Raw genomic sequence first — 15523 nt, 5'->3', positions numbered from 1 at the left:
AAATTAAGTGGAAACACTTTAACACAGGGATATTATGGTTACAAGTAAAACCGAAAAACCCCATAAATTCACCAGTTATGGTAAACTAAGCCATCATATCTCGTGCCACCACCTTGCACTGCTAAAACGAACACCCAGTACATCAAAAATGACATCGCAAATGTCATTGATGACATCACTGATGACATCACATTTGAAATTAATTTTGATGAAAAGTCCCTACAACAGGTTGTGTTTATAAAGTTGGTAACAAGATGTCAGGGGTGATCGGGAGACCTTTCATGAAGTATATATCATATATTTATTTTGGGGTCCGGGAGTAAAAAAAATGGGTAAAACAAAAACAAAATTAAAAAAAGGGGGATTGACTTTTGACATTATTGTTTTCGAAATTATCACTATAAACCCTTCCTCTCATTACTTGTTGCTTCCCCTTTCGAGATACAAATATTTGCAGCATTGGATGCACTTTTAATCGTGTTACTTTAAAAGGTGCTTTAATGTATTCATTCTTGCTGCTCCCCGTAAATATTTGCCCTGCTTACTCTAGTATCATTTGCTAGTATGTTAACCTACTTTTTAATGCAATTTGCATTCATAATCACATTTTTATTCTCTGCATATGTCTCACAAATGGTGTGATCTTGGGCACATTCTTTTATGCTTCTATGCAGTGCAATGGGTGGGGTACTGCCCCCCCTCTTTGAGATTGCTTAATGTGCTATGGCTTTGGTGCATATGCTTGTGTAATATCCATATGACTCTGTATTGTATTGTGGTGCATACCCCATTCCTCCTCTCTCTGTCCTTAATTACTAATATTCTCACTGTTCTGATTACTTATAGAATTCTCCTTTGCTGTCATTTGCAATCTCTGTCTTTCTTTTGCTCCCATGACTGTGCCATTCTCATATTGTGTCCTCCTTCTCTCCTTCTTCAATCACTTTCTATTTCCTTCTGCTGACATACTTCCTTGCCTTCTTGTTACAAATTCTGTCAGAATAAACTGTGTGCATCTTAGTGCACTGAAACCTTTTAGCGAAGCACCTTCCCTTTTTCCCAATAACTTTTCATTAATATGTCTAGACATTTTTTAAATAGTTTCTTTGCTTTGCCTTTTTTCTGCATGCTTATGATATATGCTCTTTCAAAATTCCCATTTATTACTAATAGAAAAAAATCCTATATTGCTTAAAATGAAATAACTTAATCAGGGGTGCTCTAGTATGTTATGTTGTGTTATGTTAACAATTCTTATATAGCGTACGATCGCCTGAAGGCATCATGGTGCTTAAGGAGAGAGAGAACAGACACCTAGGAGAGTTAAAATAAATGGGTTTTGACCCTCTTTCTGAACTCAAGGTTATTAGAGGTGTTTTTTATGGCCAGTGGAAGTTTATTCCACAGGGATGCCGCAGCAATTGAGAAGGCTCGACCGCCTACATGTTCACGATTGTATCTTGGCACCAGAACTTTTTCGGCAGTGACGGAGCGAAGATTACAGGTAGTAAAATAGAGAGTAAATTTGGCTTGGAGACATTCCGCTCCCTGGTTATGAAGGGCCCGATGGACGATACACTGGGCCTTAAACTCCACCCGCTGTGCCACTGGGAGCAATTGCAGAGACCGAAGCACTGAAGTGATGTGAGCTCCATAGGGAGTATTAGTGACCACCCGAGTGCCATGTTCTGTAGTCGCTGCAACCGTTTTATCAGCTTCTTAGGTTGGGCCAGATACAGAGAATTGCAGTAATCTATCCGCGATAGTACCAGGACTGCAACCACTGGGGGACACAGTGGGGCCGGAATCAGAGGCAGAACCTTCCTAAGAGTTTTGAGTTGGAAATGGCCGGCCTGACAAACCGCTGTAACCTGTTGGTCCATAGACAGAGATGCTGACCGGGGTGATAAGGAACCCAAAGAGGGGGGCCAAAACGAGGACACCCAAAGTGTAGGATTAGGAAGGGTAACCCACCACCATCACCTCAGTCTTATCACCATTCAAAGTTGAGCCAGTTGTGGCCCATCCAGTCCCCCACTGCCGCCAGACACCCCCGCAGGCACGACGACACCTCAGATTGATCAAGAGCTAATTGAATCAATATCTGAGTGTCATCGGCATATGAGTAGCATCTGATGCCGAATGAGCGGATGAGACACACCAAGGCCCAGATGTAAATGCTGAACAGGATAGGCGACTGGGAGGAGCCTTGTGGCACCCCACAGCCAAGGTGACCAGAAGCAGAAAGAAAGGGGGCCATAGCGAGGGTCTGTGTATGATCCGCAAGGAATTACCTAAACCAGGCTAGTACCTGCCCTGAGATACCAAACTGGGCAAGTCTGGACAACAGGATTGAGTGGTCGTCGGTGTTGAAGGCCGCTGACAGGTCCAACAAGATCAAGGCCCCCACTCAACCAGTGTCCACCAGCCTGGTCATGTCGTCCAAAATGGCGACACGAACACTCTCCGTGCCTCACCAAGGACGGAACCCGGATTGACTCGGGTCCAGAAGATTAGTAGATTCAAGTTGGGAAGAGAGCAGAGGGGACACCAGAGAGCTTTGTCAGGAAGGGGAGAAGAGAAATGGGGCAAAAATTGGATGGCAGGGTCGGTTTCTTCAGAAGAGGAACTACTCTTGCTGATTTCAGTTCCTGTGGGATGAGTCCTGTCAGGAAGGAATTATGAATGACATTTGTGATATCTGATAATATATACGGGGCTATCTCTTTCATGACCCTCAGAGGGATAGCATCTGTGGGGGAGCAAGATTTGATCTTCTCAATAGCCGTTAGAACTGCTTCCTCTGAAAAATCTGGGAAATTGGACGAGGTGTTGATTATGTTAGGAACAGCCATGACGGGAGACGAAATAGGAGGTGTCGGGGCTGACCCGCTCATAGTAGAAGAGATATTTTGCCTAATAGTCTCGTTCTTCATGACAAAGAAGCGAGATAGTGCATTGCAGAGTTCTTGAGTGGGTGTGACCGTAGGGGTCAGTCTCTCTGTCGAGGCAAGGGCCTTGACCACAGAAAACAGAGCCCTCGGCTGAGATAGCGAGGATTCAATGTTAGTAATAAAATATTGCCTCTTGGCAGCTTTAGTTTTAACTGAGTAGGCAGTTGAACATATTTTATATTGTGCTTTAAGAATGGGATCATAAGTCCATAGCCATTCTGTTCTGATTGATGCAGTTTAAGGTGCTCCTCTTTCAGAAGATCAGTGAACCACGGCTCTGGGGGCAGTCTGCGAGGTAGGATCAAACGAAGAGGGGCCACCTCATTAGCAGCCTCAGCGACAGCCTTGGATAGTAAACATAGAGACACTGTAGATTCCTTACAGCATTTTGCTTGAATTAAACTAGCCAGATTTTGAGTGTTCACAGCATGCCAGGAGACCTGCCAAATTTTTACAGCTGAGATGTTAGTGGGCTTGCCTATATTTTCAAGTCTACACGAGATCAGACAGTGGTCGGACCACAGAATAGGTTCAAGTGACTGAAGTGTCAAGAAGTTTTTTTCCGAGAAGATCAGATCTAGTATATTACCCAGTTTATGAGTAGGGCTATCAATGTGTTGATGAAGTTGGAAGTCTGCCAGACTCTCAGCAAACTGATCCAGAGCAGGAGGCCTGGGAAGATTATATTTTACATTAAAATCTCCCAGAACCACCAGGTGACTGTGTTGGACTTGAAGGTTAGCTACGAGATCAGGAAATGTTTCAAGGAAGCTGCTTTGGGAAGTACCTGGGGGTCGATAGATAAGCAAAAAGTGACAAGTAGTGGTGTATTTGCTCACACATCGAAAAAACAGGGACTCCATGGGGATATTGTGAGTGCATTCTAGATGAGTTATCGTAACCTCTGCCCTAAAAATTACTGCAATTCCTCCACCATGGTGTGGTGGCTCGCGGTCAACCTGTAGTACAGAGAAGCCAGGTGGTATAGCTTGAAGGAGTTGGTGGCTGGAGCTAGCCTGTAGCCACGTCTCTGTAAGGCACAACAAAGTAGGGCAGGGTTCTTCTAGCAAGACTCAAAGCTCATCAGCATGAGCTGGGAGCGAGCGAGTATTAAGCAGTAACACTGAGAAATCACTTGTGGTGCTACTAATTGAGAGCCTGGGCTCAATGGTGTCAAGTTTATTGGAGGTACATTTCCACCCTGGAGGAAATATAGTCCCCTACGGTGCACAGTTAGTCAGGAAGGCTGTGGATAGTATAATGCGAGTCTGGCCCTCCATGGCCGTGACACTGACGGGCACAGACGGGCTTGCCTTAAGCGCGCCTTTGGCGTGCTGCAGACATACCCGCTGTGCCCGTCCGCTGCGCCTCCAGTGAATGAGGCACATAAATGCCCGTCACGAGAGGGAGGGTAGTTTAAGACCGCCCCCTCAAGAAATAGACAGGGGACTGCCGAGGCAGCGTCCCAAAAAGCAACTGAACGTTAAATAAAAGCAATTAAAACAGGTTTGGGAGTATGACTGGAGAGCCCATCTAGTGATGGCACAATTACTAAACCAATAGTCCACTCTTCAAATAAATAGGCATGCAGAGGCTTTATAATGATCAGCTCAAGGAGCTGTCTCACCTCTTCTAGTATGTGTGCATGTAATGTCCTATAATCAAATTCTTTAACAGAGAAAGTGTCTGGCATAAGTCCAAAATAACTAACAAACCCTTTAAAATGGGAAGTGGCTTGTGTCATTTTAAAAGGTAATCTAATGGGACCAATCTAATTAATGTATGTGTAATGACTGGGGGGACAACGTCGAGTGTAAAACAGTGGGCTCACAATATGGTTCGTCATATATAGCTCTCTTGGCAAAGAAGTAATGCTTCAACATATATTTTATTTATTTATTTATTTATTTATTTATGAATTTATACAGTGCACCTAGCCCATAGGCATCTAGGCGCCAACATGATAATTTTTACATTAGGCTTAAGAATATGGTTACCGGTTTACAATGTTCATTACAAGTAGTACATTGAATATAGCATTTGCAAGATATATGGCGGATATTTATACATTTACTAAGTAAACAACCAAGGGCTTAGCCACCCCATAATCTCATATATTCCAATCAAGTGCTCCCCAGCACATTGCTTCAACATAACATGCACAAATATCAAGAAAAATGTTCTCGTCAAAACCTACTCAATTTTCAATTTCTTCAACTGGTGTTTGTTATATGGACCTAAAGCTGAGCTTCCCTACTCAAGAAACACAAACATTACATGCATGTGTCACAAAACCCCATAAAAAACGAAAGTCAGTTCATAATTCTGGTTCAAGGCTACATTTTCCACCAGAATCGTAATCAACCTGGCTCACTAATTTACATACGTGTTCTAATGGGACCAATCAAATTCACACGTGTAATGACTGGGAACAACCTCTAATATGAAGCAGTGGGCTCACAATATGGTTAGTCATATATAGCTCTCTTGGCAAAACCTTTGTACACAAAATATAACATTTTCAAAAATCACCATCCAATCAGTATAATACTCTCTCTATTAATAATGTTGATCCAAAATCATTCTATCACTATACAAAACATGTTATTTTATTTAAAAAAACAAAAATTACAAATGTTAAAAGTCTGTCTTTATTTTCAATCTACGCTAATTCAATGCATGGCCATATATATATCAACTCTAGCCCTACTCATTCCAATTCATTTTGATCACATATTCATGATTTTTTCCTTATTCTTCACAAAGTATGTTAATACACATACATCTACACCAATCACATCCTACCTCATTAAGAATCTATTTAATATCTACTTACACAGACAATTCTCATAACATGTATTTATTCCCCCAAACCATTGTTTCCACTTTGCAGCCTCTTTTCATGTCCATGACTATTACTAGTATATAATGAAGTGGTAATTACCCAACTTTTTTGTTACGGGGGAGCAATTCTCAAATGGGTAAATATACGTGAAACAAAAGGGTGTGAAGGCACAGAGAATTGATTACCCCTCTGTAAGTCGAACTGGGAGTTGCGAGAAAAGAGTATTAGTCACACAAATATTGACCAGTACACTAACATGTGCATTATATTTTCGTTAGTCCAAAAAGGTACTAGCAAGACAGAGAGACATGTGAAGTAATTTTTAGCAAAAGAATTTTTCTTTTTAATCTAATTCAAACATATTTAAAAAAAATTGCATGAATTCATACATATTCATCATAAAAACACACAAAAGGGGTATGTCAATCTACGGACAAAAGGAAGATTTTCAGAGACAAATTAATTGATTATACAACGAAATTTAGACGTCTTTTGAGAGATTGGGTGTCGACATGTTTTGGCCATGTGACGAATTAGACATCCTCTCTAGTGTCCATTCGGAAAAAGGTGTCAAGGCCATCTTCAGGACAAAGGATTTCTTCCCAGGTGTCTTCACATACAAGGTTTACCCCAATATATGATGTACATTCAACATCATTGATCTAAAAAATATATATATATATTTACGATTAGTTACTCAGCATATTACTTCTGTGTCATTAATGATCAAAATACCGTCTTCTGTGTTGGTTTTGAGATAAAGTCTATGAACATTAACACTTTAGAAAAACAAAACAAACAAACTGTGTTGGTTTTGAGATAAAGTCTGTGATCTGTGAATATTAACACTTTAGAAAAACAAACAAACTATGACAACAGACCCCACGTATAACTTTAGTTGTAAAACAGGATCATTATATATTTGAAAAATAGCACATTTCTAAAGACAAAAGGCCTAGTCTGAATACAGTTCATTGTGAAAAAGTGTCAAAAAGATGACAAAATACATTAGTGTGACATACAACTCTAGAGTAATCTCTTACTTGCTTCTTGGGTTTGCGGGAAGTCTCACACGTCATTTCAGCAGGGTACGTGTATTTCGGGGGTTCACGCGAAGTCACACACGCGAAAGGGCCTGTGCGAGTGGGGTACGTGTATAACTGGGGGTCGCTTGAAGTTTTACACGCAAAATGGCCTGTGCGAGTGGGGTATATGTATTACGGGGTTCGCGGGAAGTCTCACGCGATTTCAGCAGGGTACGTGTATTTAGGGGGTTCACGGGAAGTCACGCACGTGAATTGGCAGTGTGGGTCCTCCCAGGTGTTCCCTCTACACCCTCCACGGACCCTGCAGGCAGCCCACACCACAGGGGACTACCCGGCACCCCTGGTCATGTCCCACAAGCAGCCCATCCACCAGCAGTGCAGGGCACCTGCCAGCAGGCCCCCACTCATCTCCCATTCATGTCCCATTGCATCCCCACCCCCCAGCAGTGCAGGGCACCTGCCAGCAGGCCCCCACTCATGTCCCACTCATGTCCCCTTGCACCCCCACCTCCCAGCAGTGAAATGCTGATCTCATGATACAAACCAAAAGTCAACTATGTACATCAACACATGTCCGTCACACACATACACTGGTTGGCATTGCTTGTTTAAACCCACATTTTCACATGCATCAACCCAATGAGCGAATCCCACGCATGGAACTAAAAAATGAAAATGTATTATGTACATGAAATCAAAAATGAAATGAAAGCATACCAAAATATGAAACATGAAATGAAAAGCATGTGAAAATGAAGATTGAATGAAAATGATAACCAATCCATATAAATTTGAAAGAAAAACAGTCCAAAGTCAGCCTCCAACAACGCAAATCCAAAGGAAATGTAAAAAAAAAAGAAATCCATTGCTTTATGTTCATAACCAAAAAAAAGAAAAAAATCAATTCATAGTCAAACTATTTACAATCCATTGTCTGGGAAAACAAATTCCATTGCTCCATGTCCATAATGCAAAACAACAAAAAAAATGAATACATGATGAAACTATATACAATCCATTGTCCAAGGATGTAAAGGGTCCATGATCCCAACCAAACAAATGAAACCTACCTACCTAACTACCTAAAAATATAACTATATACAAATTTGGGTGGCATTGTCCATTGACCAAAAATAAAAGGAAAACATAAAGGAAACCTAACTCTAAAAACTATTTACAAGGGCAGCGGGCTAGTCCGACGGCTCACTTTTGGATGTCCCGGCCCAGGGCATCTTGAACTCCTGCTCAATGTCCTGGAGGCGGTCCTCTTCCATGGCCCTAAGGGTTCGCAGGGACAACGACATGTTCTCCTCCAACTCCCTGCGAATTTCCTCGAGGCACTCGGCCCGCATCAGGGCCCTCCGCATGGAGTTCTCCGCCCTGACTATCGTGAGCCGTGCCTCTTCTGCCCGCTGCTGCTCCGCATCTATAGCACGGCCTAACCGCTGCCACACGGAAGACACTTCCAGTCCTGGGTCCTCCTGCCCTCTGGCCGATGCCTGCCCCTCCGATGTCAAAGGACCCGAGCCATGATGGCTCCCACCTTGTTGCTGCTGCTGCTGTGCCTCTGCCTGTGCACTGGCTCTTGCTGCCTGCACATCCTCCTCCGGCTGGGATGCAGTTGTTGAGGTGGCCACCCCTGCTGGACGTCCGACTCCGAACTGTGGCAGGGATGTGTCCTCCACCAGCACGGCCACAGGGTCAGAGGCAGCTCCACAGGGTGCCCAGGTGATACATGGGTGGGAATATGGCATGGAGGACGACTGGGGCATAGGGGGTTCAGTTGAGGAGGGGGTCGGAACAAGGTCCAGAAAACAGAGGAATCTGGCCCTGGTGAGCTGTCCCAGTATGTCAAGGCGGTCAACGAGCCATCCGAGAAGACGTGCAGTCTCCTCATGAAAAGACTGCAGGTCAGCTCGCATGGCCCGTTGACGCAATGCCACCCCACCCAGGACAGGCTCAACCCGGTCCTGGATAGCCACGTCCGCAGGGAGAGGAAGGCCAGTTGTTGTAAGCGGATTCCCTCCCTGAAAATGGGTCTGGACGTAGGCATCCCTGCTGAAGTGGGATGATGCAGTCACAGGATTGGGGACAGGATTACACACAGGCACCTCCACGGTGGCCTCTGCTGCCTCCTGTCCCTGCACTGCACCACTAGCACAAGTAGAATCCCCACCTCCAGACCCCGTGTCTGTCCCTTGCACGGCCTCCTCCTCCACCAAACCCCCCACCAACCTGGATGACTACGTGCCATCTTCCTCCGTCGCACCCTGTGGGGTCTCAGCTGCCCCTTCTGCTGCCGAGGAGTCCAACTCTGACCTCCGCCTCTTGGACCTACCCTCGGCAGCTGCGGCCTGGTACGCGGTACCGGACTCCTTACTCCCTGACGAGATCACAACCTGGGAGGGGAGCCGGGCCTTGCAACTCCGGCTGGCGGTGTGATCCCTGCCGCTGTGCTCCACAGCACACTCTCCGCCCTCTTCATCAGTTGACGCTGCAGACAGGGAGAGATAGGAGACAGGCATCAGGTCACTATACAATGGACTGATACACATGACAGTTCCACATGAGTTGCAGTGTCAAACTTCAGACATGGCATCGCTATCCCCAACACACATGTCATTTCAACTCACACAGATGAGCTACTCCACAGCCATATCACAACGGCCAGCAACATCCTTACACTTACAACAGCATGAGCAGCCAAAGGTGAGCCAGACATCACATGAAACACAGGGAGTGCACTAGACATGCACACACGCCACCACACTTACATGCATGTCTACATCTCCTGCAACTGTTTCAGTGAAGAGATCGCCATACATGTCACATCTGCCATTCATCCTTCTCCATATCAGTGTCACGTGCATCCATGATGCATCACATTTGTACACTTGCTTGTGAAATACACACACATGCACATGTACACAGTGCAGATACATGAATTATGAACCACCATCTGTGCCACAACCATGCCAATGTACATACGGAGCGATTGAACCCTGTGTGCTCCCACACCTGCATATGCCCAGCATGCTTATCAACACATACACCATCAATGTGTCACACACCTGAGAGGACTCACATGTGGCAGACACACGCCCATGTTCATACACATCCCTACATGGCCCTACATAAACACATGTGCAATCTGCACACTACTGGCACAACACGACACGCACAGCATACCATCAACATGCATGTACACATACCGCTCGACTCCAGACGGGTCTGCCTCTCAAGGATCTGGACCTAGAGCGCTAGGCATATGCATTCCAGGACCCTCATTTGATGGTCTGACAGCTGGCCCCGGCGCCCCTTGGAATCCGCTGCCTTAGCGAGGCACCGGGCCGTGTTGAGGGTCCTGGACCTGAAGTCCTCCCAGCGCTTCTTGAAATGTTGTAAGTCTCGGACTGCCACCCCCTCCGCGTTGATGGCAGTCACGATGTCCATCCAGATCCTGGTCCATCCTTCATTGTCGGTGCGCAAACTTCCAAAGAGGGCATCATACTGCCCCAAGACTTGCTCCACTGGGACACCAACTTCGGTTGCACTGAAGCTGGTGGCCCTCTGCCTCTCTGGCTGGGGGTTGCCAGTGCTGCCAGATGGTGTAGTGCTGGACATGACAACCCCAGAGGCAGGAGTGGGTGGGCAACTGGGTCCTGGGGCTGGGCTGTGGAGCGATGGAATCCCAGTCGGGAGTCTTCAGTTCCAGCAGGGGTGGTCACAGCAACTACACCCCTGGCTGACGTGCAGGCAGCAATTGGCAGGACACGTGGGCAGCAGGCAGTCAGGCAGCAGCAGATGGCATGTGGGAGCATGCTCGGGTCTCTGGGGTGCAGTAATTCGGCCTTCTGGGCAGGAGCGTGGTCTTCCGTGTGTTTTCGCGTGGCCAGCTTGATACGGAGTGATTTGGCTGTGTGAATCTTGCACGTCAGCGTGTAATTCGAGGAAAGGCCCTTAGCGCGTAAGTGCGTCAGCACACGCACGCGATTCCATTGGACCAAAGACCCTTAGCGCGTAAGCGTGTAAGTTACATTACACGCGCGGGCGTTTCCCTCATAGCACGTGATGACAGAGCACACGTGGAAAAACTGCACGTCTGAGTGTCATCACGTGTAATTGGAGGAAAGCACCCACGTACACGCGTCTCTGATGTGTACGTGTGGGCCGGTTTAAAAGCTGCATGTAGGACGCCATTTCCTTGTACGTGCTTTTCGTGGAGAGCGAGTGGGTGAAATCTGTACTTCTTGTCGGTTCACACGCGATTACTTCACAGCGTTTCTAGCTCGTACTCCCTGTTACCTCTGACAGATCTTTTCTGATTTTTTGTTGGGCTTGTTTCCTCAAACAGAGTTCACTTCTCCTTTTGTCCTGTCTCCTCAGACAGCGTACAATTCTTCTTTTGGCGGGGGTGTTTCAAACGCGCACGCGCGCGTATTTTTCACGTTCTTTTTCCAGGCTGACAGTGAGTTCCGCACGTACTTAGCAACTGTGCTTGCCCCGTGTGTCGCGTTCCCCTTTAGAGGTCATTGTAGGCTGCGTGTATTATGCGTAGGCTTATTTTTGTGTTTCTGGGTGCCACAGCGTAGTGCGGGTTCATTTTTTCACACACGTGGTCTACGAGGGGTTGCGTGCATGATTATTTTTGATTTTGGGCTGCCTGTGCATTGCGTGACCCATCATCTTCCCCCAGGGGTCACAGAAAGCCTTGTTAGAGCACTAGGGTACGAATTCCATCTGGTACCCTACCCCTTTGACCCCCAATTGCCCAGGACAATAGTTTACTGCAACTCCCATACGCACAACAACATCAGTGCCATGGTTGAGAGGCGACCAAGCGGTAAGGGAGGCAAAGGTGGCCGACCCTCAAGAGGTGGGCGTGGTGGGCGTGGTAGGGGACGTGGCCGGGATTTGCAGAGTGCCCCTATGCCCCATGTGTGGAGGAACAATCAGGGACACCCATGCCCCCCATGGTTGAGGGAAACGTGTCTGACACCATCCAAGCTCTGCCCCTCTTGGACCAGCCATTGTGGCACCTGACCTGGCACTTCCAGTTCAGCAAGTCTAGGCCACGTGTGGCGGTGCAAGTTGTTGTCACCAATCCACGTGGATATGGGGCAGCTATGTCATCTGCTGCCCCAAGTATGCAGGGAGGGGAGGCTGCAGGGGCAGCTGCAGCTCCATCTTCCCCAGCTCTGACTCTCCCAGCCAGGACAGTGTCAGTCCCAGTCCATCAAACTGACATTCCCCCTGCCAACATTACCGTGCAACCAATGCCTGCATCAAGACCTATGGTCATTGTGCATTCCCACACTCCTACTACCCAGTCCACTGGTGATTCTGCCCCTACTGACCAGAGCGGTGTAAGCCACTCTGGCTCTGCTCCACCTTTAAAGAAGAGGAAGAAGGGTGCTCTGGCACGACAGGCTGAGCCCCCAGACACGGCTACACACTCCGGTACCTCAAGGAAGCCTTGCTTCAATGATCCGGAACTTGATGCACTTGTGGGCTATGTGTCGGCACATAGCCACAAAATGCTGGTGACTGCAGGGTGCAAGACCACACCTGGTCAACGTAAGGCACACTGGCAGACCATCGCCGACCGCATAAGTGCCCTTGGATTTGTGAGGCGCACAGCTGATGATTGCTACAAGCGGTGGAATGACCTGAAACGCAGAGCAAAGAACCAGCTGGCCTCAAATCATGCCGCTACTCTGGTGACTGGCGGTGGGTCTCCACAAGAGGACAACAAACTCACTGAACATGAGTCTGTTGCTGGTGCCTTCGTCACAGAGGAATAGATCCAAGGTGTGGGAGGACTACCTGATTATGATGCATTGTCCAGTGAGTGCCCATGCATGTGTGTGAAATGCATGTGTATGTTGTTTGGGTGACGGGTTATGATTGAGTGCCAGGTGAGGGCATGTGTGCCTGAGTGGTATGGGTCACACATGTGCTTCATCCAAAACATTTAGCGGCCTTGGATTTGGGTGTGACAGTATCCCTTCAGCCCACATTAGTAATTTAGTGCAACATTATGGCAGTTTCCCTTGAAGTGGCATCTTGCAACAACATTGTTTGTATTTTTCAGTGTTCATGCAGGCTGATTGATTCAATTCTCCCACTTTTGCTATGCATTCCTCAGCCCTATTGTCACATTTGTGACATGCTTCTGTCATTGAAGAACCCCACATTGGCCCACATGTGTTACCCTGTTAGGTGAATGATTTGACCATTCAGGCTAATTGAGTATTGGCCTGCTCACAGGAATTTTTGGGGCCTGTTTGAATGTGTAACATGATAGTTCTTTCCTGTCATGTTGCAGTGCACAACCATTGATGTGTACATCGGCCTGCAAACACTGTATTTGTGTACACTGGATGTGTTGCAGTGTGTGGCACATGCCTATTTTGTCACACTATGTAGCATTTTTCATCTCATCACGTCAATCGCACATGGATGGCTGGCAGTATTCATTCACTGACATCTGGATGTACTTGTGGAATGTACCTTGGCTATGGTACATGCCATCTGTGTGATGGCATGTGTCATGTATGTGTATTGGACATGCCACTCACAGGCCAATGTGTGATGGCAGTGCTACCCAGCATGCAGCAAATGTGTTACTCTTCCATCTTGGTGTCATCAGTGTCTGCCTTTTGCCTCCCCTTCCAACTCTGTGACAGTGCATGCATGGGAGGGTTATAGTCATGTGGGACATGTGTAAATCATGTACTGATTCTGTAGCTTGTCATGCCTATTTGTGTGCTATGGTGCTAATGCCTGTTTCCATTTTTTGTCTTTCATGTTTTTGCAGGGGATGACACACTTGATGCTGTTGAGGTTGAGGAGATGGTGCAGACCCAGGAGGAATCTCAGGCACGACCGGGCACCAGTGGGGGACGTGGTGTGGTGGTGGGTGAGAACCCAATCTTGCTGCAGACCATTCTGTCGAGGGGTGCCTCTGGGTGCACCTTCCCAGACCTCTATTCAGGTGCTGATTCGGATGATGAGACCTATGTGCCGTCGCAGGTAATTGTTTCTGGCAGGGATTCTGTTCTTTCCAACCCACCTGCACCAGGGGTAGAACCCTCTATGGGGGTGTCAGTGTTGGTAAATTCGCCTTTGGCGGTTACGTATGCAGGGTCACACTCCACAACATCTGATCCTGTTCCTGGGCCAGCAGATCAGAGGGGGAATGCAGTCCTGCAGCCTCAGGCAGTGCCGGCACAGCAAGGCGCAGATCGCCTTGCCCCAAACAGGTGTGGTGCCCGCCAATGCGGTGGCCATATGCCACCAGGCAATACCGTATGGGAACAATCCATGTACGGTATGGCAAGCCAACAGGCAGCATCAGTTGAGATGATGGCTCAAGCAATGGAGAGGGTGGCCACTTCCATTGTCCCCCCTGAAAGGCAGATGGAGCAACTACAGCAGGCAACAGACTCCATTTGCCAATAACACAGGAAGGACATGTTGGGACAGACGGGCGGCACTGGAGACTCTACGCCAATCGATATCAATAGAGTCCAGGGCCACAGGGAAGCCCTGAGGGTAGAACTCCATCACCTCAGGGAGACTCTTGTTGTCCTTGAGGCTTCCACTAACTTGAGGGCAGAACAGCAGCTGGAGTGGCTCACATGTTCACTCTCAGCTGAGATGCAGGCAACTCGGGAGGAGATCCGGACATCACGTCAGGTGCTGCATGGGGATCTCCGCACTATAATCCTGCAGAACAAGACCTTCCACACCGGCATGGTTGCTGACATGGAGGACCATACCAGGGCTTTGCGTCGGCTGCCTCCCATAGCACCACCTCCTCCTGTGGCAGCACCACCTCCTGTGGCAGCAGCAGAGGGTGATGAGAGCGACAGCAGCAGTTCTCCCACAATGGCATAGCCGTGCAGGCCATGAGCCCATGGAGGTTTTTTTTTTTTTCCCAACATCCAAAAAGGTGGCTGTTGGTGCGCACCCTGTCCTCGGACCTCCTGGGTGGCCTCCCCCCCACCCGGTTTTTTGATTTTTGATTTTTTTTTTTTTACAGTGTGTTGCCTTGTGTGGCTCCCGTGGGCATCCACTGTATTCCGGCTGGTCACATGCATGCTTGTCCTGAGTTTGGGTTAGATGCTTGGGTTCCTGAGACACACACCCCTCCTGCTTCCCGTTTCCATGGGCTTGCAAAGGGTGTGCCCAAGTGATACTGACTTACACGGTGACGTAGGACTCCCATGAGCTGTGTGGGCAGTCTGTAGTCAATACTGTGTATACATTCCTAGTGGACATTGTTGTTGAATTGTACACTGCATGGTGTATTGCTATGTGCTTGTGCATCCATGTCTTTCTCCTAACTTGCAGGTTAATTCCTCATGCCTTCACAAGGCCGTCTACTTTGGAGATGGAGTTCATGTTGTAAGCAGTGCACTTAGACATTTGCGTGGCAGCAGCACTGTACAGTTCGAAGTGGTCGATGTGCTGGCATAATCAGGTTGCAAGACTACCACTACTTTAACGTAGTACTGTCATGTTTATGCTATGTTTGAGGTTGTGTAGCTGCATTGTATTGTTGGTAAGTATTTGGTCATGTGTGTTGTTAGTTCGACATTACTGGGAGCATATTGGGTGTGGGCCGTTTCCATTAGGGACACTGTACTTTGACACTTATGTCATGTTTTGGG

This window comes from Ambystoma mexicanum, chromosome 1p, assembly GCF_040938575.1.
Source record: "Ambystoma mexicanum isolate Mex_15411 chromosome 1p, UKY_AmexF1_1, whole genome shotgun sequence".
NCBI lineage: Eukaryota > Metazoa > Chordata > Amphibia > Caudata > Ambystomatidae > Ambystoma > Ambystoma mexicanum.
The sequence above is the reverse complement of the archived record's forward strand: the minus strand, read 5'-3'. Positions refer to the sequence as shown.